This window comes from Diorhabda sublineata, chromosome 5 (assembly GCF_026230105.1).
Source record: "Diorhabda sublineata isolate icDioSubl1.1 chromosome 5, icDioSubl1.1, whole genome shotgun sequence".
NCBI lineage: Eukaryota > Metazoa > Arthropoda > Insecta > Coleoptera > Chrysomelidae > Diorhabda > Diorhabda sublineata.
Genome location: NC_079478.1, coordinates 5,881,415 through 5,897,990, shown reverse-complemented (window position 1 = coordinate 5,897,990; position 16,576 = coordinate 5,881,415).

Below are 16,576 nucleotides of genomic sequence, written 5' to 3'. Positions count from 1 at the left end.
ATAACAAAAGAAATATAAAATATGAATAAACGTGAAGGAATCCGTTAATAATGTAAAGGAAGTAATAAATAAACAAAATAAAGGAACTAAGGATGAAAACGGAAAACTTTGGAGTAACTGAGGGGATAAGATATTTCAAGAATTATCTACAAGATGGCCCGGATCCCTTATCTGATACCTTATAAGGTATAAAAACAAGAAAAAAGAAGATCGCAATACAAGAGCATGCTGTCCACAACAATGATTTTTTTCAAACCTCCTCAAAATGTCGGATACATCTTTTTAGAATTCGTCCCTGTAAACGGGGCTGCTTTATTTGCACTCTTCGTCTTATTCGACTACTTATTAAAACAAACCTGGTGCTGATGCTTGTCTTATCCTACATGTACACGTTCTGGTAATTAAGACGCATCGTATCTCTTTTACTCAAGATTGAAGGGGATAAAGAAAATTTTATATGGAATCACGTCAACTACGCTAAAAATGGCTGAACAGAAAATTCTTTTGAACGGGGAAAACTCACGATCCAATTTGTTTATACTAAAAATATCAACCCAGAACTACAGAAAAACAAGAAATTCACCGAACATATGTTATGACACAGAAATATGAAAATATACGATTCCTTTGAAACAAAACTTGTATATATATTTTGCACATTCTGTATGGAAAATTGAGACTCGAGTCTTGGGTTCATAGTGCTTCTGTTATATTTTTTAAATCCGTTTAAAATCAAAAATCGAATCAAATATGTAGTATTCATATAATATATAATAATTTATGTTACAGTATATTTCTTCAACTTTTTATTTCTTAGACTTTTTACATGTTTTTGTTAATAAATTGTCTTCATTTGTTAACAATGGTTAATGTCAATCATATTTTTATAAAGATCCAAATAAGTCAAAAAGTCAATATTTTTACCATAAACTAATTTTCAATGAAAACAGACCTAAAATCAAGACGATTTATCGACAGAAAGTATTTATAATCAACCTATTTCAAGAGAAAATGGCTCATACTTTGTCATTAAAACTTTTGGTTCTGAGGACTGTAACTGCTGCAAATGATAAACATAATTTTCATTCACTTCATAAATAAGTATAACTCAATTTATTAACAATGCTTATGAATAATAAATATATTTCTGATAAAAACTAGGCTATATGTCTATCACAACACAAGCTTCTACATCTTGTAACATAATCATTACTATTATTATTAATATATTCATCGTAGTCGACTCGAGTATGATTCGAAAACATGGAATCCCGACCCGACCATTTGAATAAACATATGCGAAAGGTATCCGCTAAGGCCAGAAGGAAGGACCGGAACAGTCGATAAGGGACTTGGTTTCATAATATAGATCAGGAGCTGGATATTTAGATACTTTTGGGGAATTACATGCAAAGGAAAGCATTATTAAAATCACTTTCACATTTTCAGTCGATTCAAATTAATTTTTTTCGTGCTGTATCCGAAAATAGGCGAAGATCTTGCGATCAGCCCAAAATACCAGTTCATTTATCGACCAACTCAAAGTGTGGTGTAATTCAGATGAAAAATTTTTGTGTGTATTTGGAGCATACCATATCGAAACATATTCGGATATAGGAAAAAAACGATCTTTTCTAATGAACAACCATTCTATTACAACTAATGTCTGTTGTATGAAATGGAGACGTAGATTCTGAAATTATAGAGGATGTAAAAACATAGACAAATGTTTGGAATACCTTGGATGGGACATAGAACCGATGAAAAAGTGCGAAAAAAATCAACAAGGTTTGGGGGTTATTAAGAACAGTTGAACATAAAATTTTTTTACCAGAGCCAAGGAGATGAAATAAATTGAGAGTTTCTTTGATATGAAATCTTAGAAACTGTAGCGATAGGCGTGAAGAAAAATAGCTTTTACGTATTGAGAAAAGCTTCTAACGTGGCATATGAAGAAGAAAAGCTAGAGAAATCATTTACTCCATGACATACACTACTAAAAATACATTTGGAATAGTATTAACGATTTAGAGATCAGCTCTCGGTCTAATAGACAGCTACGGCTAAGGTGTATATTCGCTCTTTGTCTAGGTGAACAAATAACCAGGGGCATCGTTGTTTCACTCAATAATACGTTATCGCGCTTGGTCGAGCTCAAATAATGCACTTGTGGGCCGTTGTTGGACGGTATTATATATCAGAAGTGGGATCCGGAGTCGGCGACAATTCCATGATGAATCAAGATAAATTCATAAATATTTTAATTATAGTCTATATGTTTCCTTAGACAAACTCAAATATCACAATAATCAGTGAGAAATTTCTCTGTTTTAAATAAGAGAATTAAAGAAATGTGTGTCAATTTTTAAATTATGATCACTTAGAGATAGGATTGTTCTTGAAAAATTTCTCCATATACTACTAAAGAATTCCTCACGTCAATTATTTTATTATTTTTAAATATAAAATAAATATTTATGTTCCAAAGGTACTAAGTAGATACTGAATACACTGTTCACACCACCACCAACACTTACAATTACACTATCAGGAGCGCATTTCGATAACCAAGTTATCGTCTTCAGACACTGAAGATAAACTAAAATCTAATGACTTGACTTACCTGTTTTATACAAAATTTTCCCACCAATATACCTTCTTCCGCGAAAATTAATTCCAGCGGAGAAAAGAGTGGTACATATGAAATTAGCTGTGGTGATTGTGACGGAAAGTATATTGGACAGACTAAGAGATCCGTTATTGTCCGGTTTAAAGAGCACATTTGAAATATGGACGGACCGGAAAATCACCTATTGCTGCCAGGTACAATCAAGAAATATTAATAATGTAAAATTGTTAAAAAATGTATCCAATAATAAATTGTTGGATGCATTCGAAAGCATTGAAATTGCAAGATGTAAGAGTAGCTTAAATAAGGACAAAGGGCTAATTCCTTACGGCCCACTCTATAGTTTAATAGTCAGGGAATGAATGTGAAGATTCCCGTCAAGGAGTTTTTTCTAGCTGGAATTAATTTTCACTGGAAAAGGTTTATAGGTGGAAAAATTTGGTATAAAACAGGTAAGTCGAATCATTAGATTTCATTTTACCTTCGGTCTCTGAAGACGATAACTTGGTTATCAAAATGCCTTTGTTCTAGTTGTTAGAAAGATAAGTTAATTGGCCAAAGTCAAAAATTGAACAAGACTTTTATTTCCGAGGGAATTGCAAACAGGCATAAAGACAAACACAACACCCGTTAGCATGAAAAACATTGACAACAGTAAATTGTTGGGGTTTAAAAATGATACAAGTACTCTGTGTGCTACAGATGCTATAATAAAGAAGACTTCGATAGTAAATAAGAATATTGATATTTGTAATTTTCATGCGAATATTTTAATCAAAGGTCAAAAGGACACTAGCTTCTGTTATCTAGAGAGAAGTCCTGAAACTAAAATTACGACACACAAAATGAAACGTTTTGAAGCTAATATTATTAAAAATGTCTTTTTTTTTCTGTTTTAATTCTCTAGTTACATATCATCTAATAGATTAACAAATCTTTCGGCTGAAATATCCCCGAAAAGCAGCTGAAAAACAGGGTTTCTTTATTACTACATAGTTGCTCGGAAATAAGACTATTTCTAGCTCATACCCAAGGCTACTGTACTATACAACCTGTTGGAAAAACAAGTTTTTGAAAATTCGCTATATTATTGTCATATTTATGATAATCTCGAAAAGTATATTGATCATTGTTTACATCGCGAGTCCGCAACCTTTTCAGTAGAAGCTGCAGTATGACTACGCTGAGGCTTCATGGTACATAGAAGAGTTCCACAGTTGCTGAAATATATTTAGAGCGTATCATCAAAGAATAAGGTATCAAAGTTGCTGGTCGGTTTATATTCTGTGTTTTGCTTGTCCTTACAGAAACTAGAGACCCAGATAATAAATCATGAATCAACCTTTGCTGCAGGAGATTTTTTTATCAACGGAAACCTCCAGAACTACCAATTCTATACATGGACTGATCCATATCAAATGAGGTATAAATTTCTGAAGTAATAAAACACAATGATGTACAGAAGTGACACATGATTTGTCATAAATACCGATCCAATGTGATTTTAAAGGGAAAAAATACATGCTAGCAGATAAAACTACGAAATACTGAAATAGTGAATTTTATTAGCGAAATAAGAAGATATTTCAATAACTCTTTGTATTCAGATCCTCATCAACATGTTTTTTTATAGTTAAATAGATGGTAGAAAAGACAAAATTATAGATTGTTATTCCTTAGACATGAAAAAAGACTTTGACAGAGTAAAAGAGAGGTGTTAAGGAAAACTTTAAGCCACAATCAAAGCTTACATGAATCGATTAATGGAAACACAAAAAGTAAAAGCCATACACTGGTAGGATACTGGGAAATTGACTTATATCGGAGCTCTGCGTTATGAATAATATGGTAACCATGTGTGAGAAAACTAGAAGAAGGTTGTACGAAGAAGAAGAACAAAGAAAATGAGGGTGATAGAGAATAACCAAGAAGGGTATGCGATACATGCAAGAAAAGTAGAGTAGTTCAAATATTTTGGTTTATTTTGATTCCGTTATATTAGGGAAGGAGAGAACAGGAAGAGATTGTTCAATAATATCAATTCATTCTTTTGAAAATTAGATGTGTTCAAAGTTTAAAAAAAAGTGATATTGGTAATCTAAATTTATTGTGTAATTGCTTGACTATGATGAATATTATGAAGAATTATTTCATTTTTTCATTCTATATTTTGATTCCAACAATTAACTCTCAAACTCTAGATCATTATGTTAAAATGAATTTTTGCTATAAGGTGTTACACAGTTGAATCACTCTACAATTAGAGATATTGTCAAATAATGGGACAGTTTCCTTTCAATAGCCTCCTTGACTTTCAACTAACGGTCTTCGCTCGTAAATCCACCTCATCCTTTTCAGCTGTTCATAGAGGAACACTAGAGCATACAGCAAGAAAAGTGATTAATATCCCGAATGCACAGTACTGTGTGAATAGCCCTCATCAAGTGAATTTATTTCCTGGTTTTGACACAATTTATCCCCATCTCCCAGAATGTAATTGCATAAAGAAACACTCTTCTCCCTGCTAATTGACGGGGAATAAACAAAGACGTAAAATGGAGGTATTGTTCACAGTGAATTTGGATGAAGTAAACAGTTTTGTCAGTCGTTTTGTTAAAAAGAGAAATAATATCGAATTTTAGTTTAATAAAGATCGTTTTATGTGTTCGTAGATTTGATATGAATGTGGAATAGAAGAATGGGGAAGTAAATTAAATAATTTTATTCATATTTTTCAATAAACAGTTGTATTAACAAAAAGTTCTTATCCAAAATAAATGTGAGAATGAAGATAAGAACGTAACTCTTGTAATATACACAATCTCTTACACAAAATGTGGTCGCAAGAGGGTGTGATACCACTTTTAAAACATCTTTCAATTCTCAAGTATTTTATTATTTCAAATTGATGTACACCTTCCCATTTTGCTGCACATGCCCGTTTATTTCTGAATAACCACTTTCTTAATTGTTAGAGTTGAACCTTTTGGATTCTAGGGTTATTTGAAATAACAGATATTTGAAACATCCGTAATGGGGGTGCGTTCGCAAAAATCTTTATATACACGTCAGTAACAAACTTCAGCAAGCTTCACACAGCTTTACACAGCTTCGATCCATTTTATTACAGCATTGTTAGAACAACGACTGAATCTTATTGTTAGGAACTTTTTGACTAAACAAGAGTTAACACCAACACAAAATGAAAACAGAATGTATTTCGAAAGTACCAACGATGCTCCTTAGCACTTCATTTTGAAATCTTTGGATTATTTTGGTTTTGCTTTCGCTGGTACATTCCCATAGTTAAAACCCGCAGGTCCATACCGGTTCATATACAGGTAGTTTATTATAAATTGAGAGTGGATTGTTTTCTCAGCTACCATTACATTTTCTTGTATTTTATATCTAATTCTTCGCATCTAGTGTTAGCCCCAAATATTTTGATGTATTAGCATATGTTACTTGTTCATCGTACCTGTAGATTGATTGGTATTTCTTCGTGGAAATCACCTACGGTTAAAGCAGCTCTATTGTCGCAAACGTGGCGATATCGTGGTTTTCTAATTAAGGTGTATAAGAGGTAGAGGATCACTACCTTGTGGTATACCAGCGTTGATTTTTTTCCAGTCCGAATAAGTATCTTCTTACTTCATTCTGAAGGATCGCTCTTTTATGTTTATTCACTTTCTATTTGAGCCCTTCATGCCAAACTTTGTCAGATGCCTATACCCCGTCTAAGAAAATAGAGAATCATAATTTTTTCTTTTCTAGTGATTTTTCTATGACATCGGTTATCCTGTGTACTTGGTCTATGGTGGAGTGGTTTGGTTTGGTTTCAATTGTTTCATGGCGACGAAATTCATTAAAGGATCACCCACGTGTGGGAGGTATGACGGTATGTGACGGTTACTGCTCGAGAAAACAATAAATTAGTGGAAGAAAATGTTATAAGTGACTGACGCTTAAGAACAAAAGAATTACAGCACAGACCGGCATTTCCAAAACAATTGCTCTAAGAATCCTAGCAATTAAATATGATAAAACTTATTGTAAGGTGAGCCCCGCGAATTCTAAACTCTATGGAAAAGCAGCGTAGAGTAAAATGTTGTGAAACATTTTTATAACTTTGCCGCAAGGACCAAGAAAATTTATTCCGATAGATTGTAACGTATGAGGGAACTATAGTCTTTTACTATGATCTGACATCCAAAATAAATTTCATAGTATAGCATCACAAAAGAGAACCGGTGCCAAAAAAAGCAAAAATTACGAAGGTTGGCATATTACTGTGACTTATTATGGCAAATGCGTCAAAAGTTTATCGAAAAAGGGCGCGGCAAAATCAACTGCGCTCTAAGCTTGCTCTAAGACAATGCTCCAATACATACTGCTGTGCTTTCCAGGGCTGATATGGTCATTGCTATGATTCGCAAAGCTGAAGATCGAGTTACGAGGTGGAATGAAAATAAATAGGAAATGTATGGACATCTTGACTCTAAAAATGCATCAAAATTTTATAGTGTTTATAGTTCTGCAAACTCTGGTATTAAAGGGTAAATAATCACTTTTTTTATTTATGACATTTCTATATAATCTGAATCTCCAGAAGAATTATATGGAGGTATCTTTTGAGAATTACGTTTAGCTATTTTTTATGTACGATTATATGAAAGTCCAGGTGAGATTTATAATTTCAACTGGAGAATGGAGGATAGCATTTTGTAAGTTTATTCGCATCATTTGGTGATTTTTCGTTACACAGATACTTCAGAGTTTTATAACGTATCGGGTTTATAAATTTTTTGTTTCCCATATATTCACAAGTTTATAAATAAATGAGACCGCCATCTCACTTATCTAATTTGCTTGTCTGCTCTTTGATGTAAAGGCTTTTCTGTTATCTGGACAAAATTGTGCTTACGAGCTTCCAGTGGAATTTTACTCATCACAGTTATGATTTAATTACAAGGAACGACATTCTAAATTATGTTATTTACTGGAATTTCACTATAAAGTAATTACTGTAATTTGTAACGTCAGAATTTTTGCAGTTTATTATGATTCTTAAGGTTTTTCACACGTGGTAGTTGAGTTTCAATCTGTGCTACGATTCATTAGTCATTAACATTCTGATAAAATTCAATTTCATACATTTTCCCATCTTTCTAAACCCACTCGATAATATAATTAACATCAACACGTAGTTTCATCATACAATAATTGAATTTCTCCAACAATCATTTCTCAATTTTGTATCTAACAAAACATACTCTGAGCCTACACTGGTACGATGCCTACTGGCCAAAACTTAATAGCGTAATGTTGATTTAATGAATCCAGTACCAACATAGTTAAAAGTTATTAAAACTATCCGTTTCAGTCGCTGTGTGTAATTAAGGTCCTAGACAAATACGAGGTGAATGCAGCTCCTTCTCCCTCCAACCTCGACGTATATGTGTTAAAGTATGTGAATGTATATATAACGAGACTCCTCTGACCTTTGTTTCCTTTGGGGTTTCCTAGAAATTCCAGAATGAATGAACAAACGGTAATTAGATGTGGATTTATAAATGATGATATTATGCTTACATGAATGTCTTAACACTATTTCCTGAAGTCATTGATACAAGCAGGCGATTCAATTACTCACCATATATGCGAGGATATTGTGTATTTTTGTATGGAAAATCTGATCAAAAAGGGGTTCGAATAGTTATTTATACTACAAGGGATGTAAGTAACATTCACTGCATTACGATTTATTACGTCCCTCGCCATATTCATCTGCTATGACTTGTATAAGTTCCCAAACTTAATAAAATTGCTTGGTAAGAAGGTAAGAAGCGTTTCCAGACTAATTGAATGTATGTCTTTCTTTCACAATTCTTTCTATTTCTTTAGGTCTTTCGTTTGTGGCGGTACCTCTGTCTCAGTCGGTTTGACTTTCATATATCCAGATCTTTCTTGGTCTTTCTTTCTCCTTCATACTGCTCCGGCTTCTAATATTCTTCTTGTAATTCTTTTTTCATTCTTTACGCATGTCTGAACCATCATAGCTGACTTTCTTCTATGTATTGCTCTGTAGGCATGCTTCGTTTTTAATGTGGTTTAATCATCTCATTTCCTTCTTTGTATATTTTTCCAGTGTCTTTTGGTCATTGTCCATGTTTCGAATGCACATCTTGGTATGGGTATACCTACTCTTTAATAAAGTCTACTCTTATTCCCTTAGGTAAGTAATTGTTTTCTAGAAAATATGCTTAATCAAATAAGTTTTATACTACGAAGCGATATGGAAAATAATATTTACGAAGCGAGGTTCACTACAAATCAACGACGAGTGTAGGTTAATGAAGAAACTAATGAACGGACCTTTTCTTAATTGAATTTTTATGAAATTTGAATACCGAATTGTGGGATGGCATTTATAAATTACAAATTAATGAATTAATATTATAATTACTCGTAGATGTTGTTGATTCTCTATCCAGTGGTTGATCTAGCAGCAGGCAGGCAGACTGCTGAGTAGGCTGTAGCCTATGGCGGCAGATTACAAGGATGAGATTTTATCACCGTTGCTGATTTTCATGAATCATTCCATAAGTTTTCTATGGATGTACAAGAGTATTTCGAAGAAATAAGCGTTTAGAGAGAAATGGAAAAAAGTAAACCAAAAAATGGGTTTTGATTAAACACCTGATGAAGATACTGGAATGACTGCATTTACTTTAGACATGTTTTTCATTCCATAAATATCCGGCAATTGGTCTACAACGGATATAGCCAGAAATTTCTTACAAAATTGATTGTTACCATCGGTTCTAGCGAAAAAGCTAGTTTCCTGGAAAAGTGTACCCTAATGATTTAGAAATAGACATATCAGGAATGCGCATACTTTCAAAGCTACCTTTCACTTGAAAGAATTTTGATACATCAAGCTTATCTTTGTTTCTACACGAACAGAATTCACAATATATTTATGCAAACTTTAATATAACACACGTATTGATCTGTGTACAGTAGCGACAAATTTTTCAGGTGAGAAAGGTGAAAACTCAATATACACTGAAAACAAGTTGCACTAATTACTTTTCTGTCAGTGTAATAGACCAAGTGCCAGTGAGTGATTTCAGGTGGTCATTTCAAAAGTAACGAAACTTTCTACATTAAATCATGTATACCTACTGCTAATTGGGCATCTGTGGACTTCATTAGACGTAGATGATACATAATGCAAAAGATTTCTCTTAATCTTGTTAAAACATCACTTTTGAAACATTTTTCTGTACCTTTGACGCAGATATTCTTTAGGTCATTATCAATGATACTATGGGAAAATATTAAAACGCGTAATATTCTACGTATTATTTTCTTTTAGAAGTAACAATTCGTAGGTCTATTGCTATTACCTGTACCTGTGACGTACTTCTATATTTCTTTTTTGACATTTCGGAGGTCCTAGCACATGTATGAATAAAAAGTTGGGTTTCTCTGATAGTTTGGGGTCATGATATTTTATACTGAAGTATTCTTTTTTGGTTAAACACAATATATTATTGTGAATAGTGTGTGTTGATTCGCTACTTCATTATATAATACTTCAGACTCGTATGCTATAAACTTTTATTATACTTCGTGCTTCATAAAAATCTATTGCATTATGTGTCATTCTGAATCTACGTCTAATGAAATCCACAGATGCCTAATAAGCGCTCTCACTCTAACCAGAAGGTTTCCATATTACTGTCTTACTTGCCCTCGCACGGACACGTTTTTTGCTCTGGCAGACTGTCGGTGATGGAATTTCTTTCTCACATTTTATATTATTAATTGTTCATTCATTTTATTAATTCTGTTGAAATTTGAAGACTGATGATATGACCAATATGGTTTTCTTTTCTCAATATTAATAGCGTTCTGTCAACAATTAGGAGAGATGTAAATACTCTGGAAAACATGAAGACAAAATACTGTCGAAAGTAATTTTCCAAAATTTTATGGTAGACCAGCGACACAGGGCTGCCAGAAGCAAGATCGACACACGAATAAAACTCAGCTACACTTCCGAAATGTACGTGAACGACTACTGAGATGTTGAATCGTATGCATCACCCCAAACCGTCAGAGGATCCCAACTTTTTATTCATGTCTGTGTTAGGACCTTCGAAATGTAAAGTAATAAATATAAAAGTACGTCACAGGTACAGGTAACAGCAATAAACCTTCTACGATTTTTCACTCCTAAAAGAAAATGATACCTAAAATATTAGGCGTTTTAATATTTTCCCACAGTATCCTTGACAATGACCTAGAGAATATCTGCGTCAAAAGTACACTTTCAAAAGTGAGGTTTTAACAAGATTAAGAAAAATCTATTTCATGATGTATCATTTAAAACTTACGTCTAATGAAGGCCACAGATGTCAAATTTACAGTAGGTATTCAGGATTTACTGTAGAAAATTTCGTGACATTTGAAATGACCACCTAAAATTTATTACTGGCTCTTCCTCTATAACAAGTTCGTCAAGTTGAATTTACTTCTGAAAGAAACTATTTAGTTTCTTCAGGTGTCACGAGATCTTATCAACGAGTCTCTCCCTATCATTCACAATTACTTAATTATATCGCTTTTATAATGACTGTAATAAATGACGATAAAACGACTAATCTTAATGTTTACTCCCAAAAAAAAATGAAAACAGTTTGTGCTCCAATATTCCTGAATAATCCATTGTCCCTTAAATTATGAACATTAATAAAATAACTTTTACCTTAACAGGTGTAATTATCCGAATTTCCAAAACCTCGTAATGGTTTCTAATTAAGAGCCAGTGTAACGAATTATAATATTTCGTAATGATTCATTTAATGACTTCTAACCACTAATTAACCGATTTTATTTATGTACTTGAATAAGGTAAAGAAGCTGTTGAATAATGAAAGAGAATTGGACGATTTATATTAGACGTAAACTCAATGGAAACTGTCAGGAGGCTCTAGAAAGTAATAAGAATTTTTGGTTTTGTTTGAGTTTTACCCCAGATATCGAGAAAGGGATTAATCTGAAATTTTGTTGTGAAGCATCCTATGATCAAAATTTAATCAGTATACAGAGTTATTCATCATATAAGTTTAGGTATTAAATATGTCCATTCGTAGCTAAATTCTCCAATACTTTTGCTTTGTGTCGATTTAGACATGATTTTGAGAGATATTTATGATGAAAAAAGGTCGTGTATATTCAAAACTAAATGTATATTTATATATTATCACTTTCAATAGGATTTTAGGCACCATTTTGCATGTTGAAATTTTCATGTATGAAAACGAGGTTTGAATTGGAAAAATAGTCATAGTTGAGATTGGAATCTCCATCTAACTCGTGAGAATCATCTTCAACATGAGTTCAAATTAAATGTATGCTTAGAAATCCTTTTTAAACGTTATGGCTGATCAACGATAAATATTTTCCAGAATCAGGAAATATTTTCATAACCTTAAATCCATTACCAATTATGATACAAAAATGTTTCATGATCTTGAAGAAACGAGCGGTACCATATATTTTGACTTAAATCTCTGTGTCTTAAGATAGAGCTACGTTTAATTCATTTTCTTTTATATAAATCGCAATCCGAGATGTCTTCCAAGCGAGAAAAATATTTAAAATTTTCAAAAAATATACTTTTGTCCTTAATAGATCCAATTATCCCTTATAATTTGTTATTCCTTGCTTATTGGTGGTAACTAAGTACGTAAAAAGTTTCATGAATATTTTGTAAAGAAAGATACTAAACTAGATGTAGTGAAAGTTTCGAATGTCAAGTAAAGAAAACTTGAACAAGATCCGGAAGATAAATACGAGTTAAATCTTCTCTTAAGAGTGGTGGTTTGCCTTTTGACATTTAAACATCCTGCAAATACCACCTTAAGATATTAAAAATTGTAGAGGACAATCGTAGTTTGTGTGAGCAAGCCATACAGACGACAGAGCTACTATTCTTCGAATGTTCTGCCCATTTCAGCAAATAGCTCGAATTTTGGAGAATAGGACAATAAATCCCAAGAAAATGTGCCTCCTTTGGTGGTGTCTACATTTTTTGGAGGTACAATGATGAGAATTAGAGCCACATAAAAAATATTTTGAGTTTAGGTGCACACTGGTTCAAAATCCAAATCTAATCTAATCTAAATCTTCTCTTGATTTTTATAATGAATTAAAACAAGTGAGATATATCAGAATCCAAAGGAAAATCATTCTTGCGGTTTTTGTTGTTAATGTATGACCAGCAAATCTTCTATTGAATATTGTATCAGTCTGTTAACTGATTTTGAGTTTCATGTTTTTTTATGGATTAAATCTTGAATATGTTAATAAAAGTTTGATACAGCGAATCTATCCTTATGATTCTCTAATATGTGCATTGCTAGGCGAGCTTTGACAACGTTTCTTCATAAATCTGTAGAATTTGAGCGATATTTGAACAAATTAACACTTGATATCCCGTATGAGTCAAGAAACGTTTGACACAGTAATAGAAAATCAATTTCAACTGCATAATAGTTAGAAAAAATTATATTGAATCATTCTCTTACGTATCACTACTAAAAATCCAATGTTCAGTAATAAAAGAAGTCGTGAGTTATTTCTTAATATATATAGATTCTGAAGTGAGGATTGAGTTCGCATAAAAGCTTCAAACAACCAATTTCATTACTCCCTTCCTCTACCTTCCCTTCTAGAACAAAACCGCATCGCGTTCCTACAATCAGCTTGCTATCATCCCTGAATTCATTCGATTTCGACTAATCAACATCGGTCAAAGGGTCAATGCGTTTGCCCTCCATCCATAAATAATTCCCAATCTCAAATGAATGTTCCAATTTGTACTGCTAACGAAATATTATCCTCACCAGTGCCACCGTGGGAAACCTTTTCGTAACAAAACATTAAAAGCTCTACTGTTAAAATATTCAGAAAGGCTTAAATCTCCTACGATATATTATTGAATTGTTAATAAAAAATTTCGTTCAAAAGATCAATGTATCTATTTGAAGTTCCTTCATTGCTATTGAAATATTTGGTTAAAAATACGAGTCATTTTATACCATATTTTAATCACTTTTTTGTCAAATTCTGTGCTAGTGTGATGAATTAAGGAGAAAACTAATTAGATAAAAAATTTTCTTGTGCATATTAACTTGAGATTATACAAAATACAGAATCTTGTACTTATGAGGAAACTACAGTCAATACCATTGATGGTGAGAAATTTAGAAGTTAGATGAATAAATGAATTGTTGACTCGGTGATCCCAATAATAGTTTTGGATCGTTCAATATTGGAAATTAAAAAGCATCAGGCAAATTTGTTGTGATTATGGCTATACTGCTTTATAAATTACTGATTCTATAAGGTTTTCCTGGTGAACTATCCAAATAGCCGTCGACAAGAAATAATACAGCCCCTAGCCACTTCACACCTCTTTCATTTGTAGAGGTGTTATTTCATTGTATTTTATTCTCAATTCCGCGATAGTTGAAAGAAACAATAACACTCAGTAAGCGCTGCCCCAAATAACAGCAAACACAAAAATAAAATAACTTTAACGCCAGCCCTGTAAAGAAATTTCCATACCCATGTTTTGATGTTCACTTTTATAATGTCCAGTCTTCTTTCTCTAATCCTGATGATTTGATAATTCTAACAAAACTAGCATGACAAATTTTGATGATTTTGTTTAAAAAAATTGTTATACAATTTTTCTCTCTTGTCACTTTTTTTGAACTGATATTTGACTGAAATTTTAGATTATCAAAACCACAACAGTCCTCAAACTGTTGTTCACTGAAAATAAAATGGAAAAGAAGTATCTGTAGCAACATTTCTTGTGATCGTCTGTTTAACACGGTTCCTAGCCCATTCCTGCCATTTATTTGATATTGTAAAGACTCTAATTCAGTTATATTGAAACATTTTCAAGAACTGTTAATTATTTTGTTATATGGTACTTTGGTTTACAAAGATCTTGAACGTATTATTTCGTACACTCAATATATCATATTTAAATCCAATATATTAGTAAATCATACTTCCACCACTGGATTTTGTGGAATCGCCGTCTTCTAAGATTAGATGTACATAATAATCTTAGTCGGAAGTTGTCAAGAAGCTGTTTCTTGGGTCCATTCATGACCCTTATGCTTGTATTAAAGATACATGAGGTTGGCGGTCGTATTGAATTAGGGCCTTGGTAGGACTGGACATGGTCATACTTCCCACACTTGTATGTCATGTAAATCTCTTTGATTTGCTAATGCTACCGCCTAAGGAGATATGAATACGCATTAATATATGTACAAGAAGTTTTCAATAGAATGACTAACTCGGGGCTTCGTTCGAACAGGGGGAGAAACTGTATTAATAATATGATTAGAAAAATATCTTACAGATGGACCAGTTAAGAATGTATAACAGGTATGGCTATTGAATAACGAGAGTGATGATATAAAATATTTCCATTTTATGTATAATATGTATATTTATTTATTATAAACTTCAGTATATACCCGTTCTCCATCCCTACATCGCTCCATGAGAATCTTCCATTGTTCAAAACCTTAGAGGTTATCTTTTTCAGTCTGTTCTTTCAGGAGTCCTCAACAGACTCAAATCTTATTATTTTCAATGCAGATTTGATTCGTCACATGTTACTATATTTTCTCATAAGTTTAAGTCATTTCCATACGCAATAAAAGTGTCAAGACAAATATTTTTGCGAGCTTCTTGTTGTTCAAAGGTGAGCTTTTTAGGCACCAGTTGCATGTTAAAATTTTTCACGTAAAATTTTCCGTATACAATCTTTGTCATTCATATAAACTCAGCAATCGCACGAGTACTTAGCCGACGGTTAGATCGATCGAAATTAGCGATTTTTTCGAAATTTTCATCCATTTTTAACATGAAAGAGCGACCCGAACGTGAATGGTCTTCAATATCTTCTTAGCCATCTTGGGATCGCTTAAAAATAGTACCTATATAAACAAAGGCCACGGCTTCACTGGTTTGTGTACAGCCGGTAGACTACGATGTCTACCGCATCGTATAGGTTCCGATTTAAATTAGTTCAGATTTGCAGCCAAGTTATCAGAAATTTGAGCTTTAATTAGAGTAGTTGCTGAAGTAGATGTTAGTGGCATGAATATATTTTATATTGGAAACGATACTAAGGAAAAAGTTGCAAATACCTAAGTTTTCAATAGAAATAAAGGTAATAATGTTTTTTTGAATAGCTGCAGCTACAATAGTGTGACTAATTTTTCAGTTCTATTCCAAATATCTATCCATTATTCCATATTATTGAACAATGGTTATTTGGAAAGTTGGGAATGCTTCTATCCGACGCCGCTAGTCGTGTGCTAGTTGTGTGCTAATCATGTGTATCTCAGTATCTCAATAGGCGTCCAGCCAAATGTGATACAATTTTCATTAGCAAAATAACTGAAAACCGAACATAGTGAAAGATGAAATGGTCGCTAGAATTTATGATAACCGCCATTTCACAAAAATAGTACTTTCGCTTACTTCTCAACAAGTTTCACGCGCTTCATCCTCCGAAATTATCGAACAAGGTATGCAGGATTTCTTATTCAGAAAAAGGTGAGCTGATCATCCAGCAATAATCGATTTGTTTTTGGTTTATTGTGAAGATAAGTGGCACCCAATTGAGGAAAAAACTTTTCTACCCTATTTGTGAGATGGGTTGTGATATGATTTTTGTTGACAAAAATCCTGAAACTGAGAGTGTCTCTGAGCATAGTAAATCACCAAAATTAATAAAAGCTGCCACTTAACAATGATACTACTTCCGATTACACCATGGGCAACACAGATGATCCGGAGTACCGCTAGTACATGGAGGAGGACGAAACTACAGACCAC